The following is a 2,739-nucleotide window of genomic DNA, read 5'->3' as shown; positions in this document are numbered from 1 at the left end:
AGCTTTTTTGTTCTGTTGGTACAGATTATGTGATCTTCACCCTTTTCGATATTTTGTTCTGATGGGTAGGGAAACGCTTTGACCTTTTTGTTTGCAGTGGAAGTTTTTTTTTTTAACACTACAGAAACAAAGTTCTAGGATCAGCACATACACCCACCAGTAGGTGGTATAAATAAGCTTAACAAAAACATAAAACAAAGCCAAAAAGAAGGTAGATCTAACCAACAAACATGGTTATTTCAGACCAACTTCCATCATCTTTTCAGAAACCCTTCTTCATCCAAGGGTGACGTAACCATGAGAAGTATGCATTCTCAGCTTTGTAAAACTGCACTATTAGATCACGTATAACATTATCCATGATTACCATAGCAGTTTGCAGTGGAAGTTGTGTTGGCTTTAATTTTGTTTTCTTATTTATCTGATAGTGTGTGGGAAATCATGGATATATTATGTCTCGAAAATAATGTATCATATAGACGCAGCTATTACTATTACTACCAGGACTAATAAACACAGAAATACCATGCATCACGATGTAAACCCTGTAAAACGAAAACACATTTGTTTTTCATGGTCTTGTATTATATAACACTGATCCATCAACACCTCTTAGCAATTCCAAGCGCTATTAGCTCTCCAAATCGTCAATTTCAGAAGGAAACTAAGAACAAATCAGAAACGTAAAATGCGGAAGCATAAATTCAGAAACTGACTGGCGCAAACTTTTTATGTAACCAATGGCGCAAACTCAAGAGCATAATTCAGTGTGTTCTCTAACCTGAAAATACGAAAGTAGAAATAACAAATCAAAAGACAAAATAGAGAAAACAAACCAACTGTGATAATGAATATAAGAAAGAGTCTCATGTATTCAAGGCGTAGTTAAGTTAAATACCAAAAGAAAAAACACTGCTATGTTTATTGACAGAAGGAAAGTTTTAGATAAAACACTCGTACGTAACACTCTTACGTCATAGGGTGCCAAATGCGAACAGTGCCATCCTCAAAACCTGTGAGTATTATTGGAAGCTCAGGCTGGAAAGATACTGCAGATACATTGTGCATGAGCCCTCCTCCCATTCATGTCAGATTCCTCATCTTCTCTTCGACCTTCCTCTTAAAAATAACAACAAATCAATGATTGGTCAAAAACCAACATAACAATCAACCTATAAACAAACACTTGATTGACACTTGGTTTATCAGTTAATAACACAATTCTGAGCAAGTACGCACACCATCTGTGAAGAACTTCCTTTTGTCTCAATAGGTTTTCCAACTTGTTTATTCATTCAAAGTTGTACGTTAGTATAACTTTAAAGATGAAGAACCTAAGGTACATAATAACATTAAGGTGAGAAGGAGTCACTCACAGTAGAAACTAATTTGTTCTTGGGAAGAACATTGAAAGTCTAACGAATATTTTAACTTCAGATCATAAAAAGCCAGCTCCAACATTTACACACAAAGTTAAGCTAGAAACAATAATGATGGAAAGCGGTGATGCGGATGCTACACAGATTGGAGGTAAACTTGGTTAAAATGATTTAGCACGACAGAAACGTTGAAATTATAACTAAGAAAACACCAGTTATAACAGAGATCTAAACAGGAATATTGGTAATTAGGATTCAACACGGAAACGTGAAAAAAAAAACAGGAAAATATATTTTAGACATGAACGGCAGTACATACGAACCTGTGAATCCAGTAGAAGCATATTCACTCCCATGAGTTCGTCTAGTTGGACGTTCCTGGCATCCCATAAATAGAGCAACCGCACTTGTACATTGGAGGAGGAGCGTCCGGTCTTCAAAGCAGAAAGAAAATTTCTCCGAAAATAGTGATACTGGTTTGTTTGGACTGGATGATGAGATGATTCTCAAAGTAGGAAAGCCAACCTTTTTATAGCTGCAGTTACACCGCCTCGCAGGAGTCAAATTGGCATTGAAGAGAGATCGTGGCTAATGGATTAAAGCAACGATTTTAAGAGGATGAACCTGTAAGTCTGTAACTGGTTGCCTCTCAGATTTTTAAGGAAGAAGATGAAAGAACGCTTTCAAAACTCCAAATCTAGTTTAGCTTTCGTACGGCGTAGATGAAGAATGGTTCAGCCCTAAATCCAAAACGCCGCGTTACTATACATCTGGAGTTGCTCTTTATTCAGTTTTGGGTCCATTAAGCCGACATGAAGCCCATACAAAATTGAAACCCAAATCCATTACATCCTCAAATAACTGAAACGCATCGTTTTAAATTAGGACAAATGTCGCATCAGCAGAGCACTAATTGATGACGTGGCATCTGAGCTGCACCCCTTCGGAGTTATTCAAGGTCTTCTTTATACATGAATATTGGTAATTAGGATTCAACACGGAAACGTAAAAAAAAAACAGAAAAATATATTTTAGACCTGAACGACAGTACATACGAACCTGTGAATCCAGTAGAAGCATATTCACTCCCATGAGTTCGTCTAGTTAGACGTTCCTTGCATCCCATAAACAGAGCAACCACACTTGTACATTGGAGGAGGAGCGTCCCGTCTTCAAAGTAGAAAGAAAATTTCTCCGAAAATAGTGATACTGGTTTGTTTGGACTGAATGATGAGATGATTCTCAGAGTAGGAAAGCCAACCTTTTTATAGCTGCAGTTACACCGCCTCGCAGGAGTCAAATTGGCATTGAAGAGAGATCGTGGCTAATGGATTAAAGCAACGATTTTAAGAGGATGAAC

The 2,739-nt window shown here is 37.3% G+C and overlaps 1 long non-coding RNA gene across 1 annotated transcript; it reads right to left on the bottom strand.

Annotated features, from left to right (window-relative positions):
• Window positions 1–510: 510 nt before the first annotated feature.
• Window positions 511–2,101, bottom strand: LOC106304703. The gene is made up of 3 exons (XR_001262808.1): window positions 1,703–2,101; window positions 974–1,119; window positions 511–781 (listed from the first exon to the last, which is right to left on the bottom strand). It is a non-coding gene; the product is annotated as an uncharacterized LOC106304703 (long non-coding RNA).
• Between the last annotated feature and the right edge of the window lie 638 nt (window positions 2,102–2,739).

The sequence above is a fragment of the Brassica oleracea genome, chromosome C7, assembly GCF_000695525.1.
Source record: "Brassica oleracea var. oleracea cultivar TO1000 chromosome C7, BOL, whole genome shotgun sequence".
Lineage (NCBI taxonomy): Eukaryota > Viridiplantae > Streptophyta > Magnoliopsida > Brassicales > Brassicaceae > Brassica > Brassica oleracea.
The sequence above is the reverse complement of the archived record's forward strand: the minus strand, read 5'-3'. Positions and strand labels throughout refer to the sequence as shown.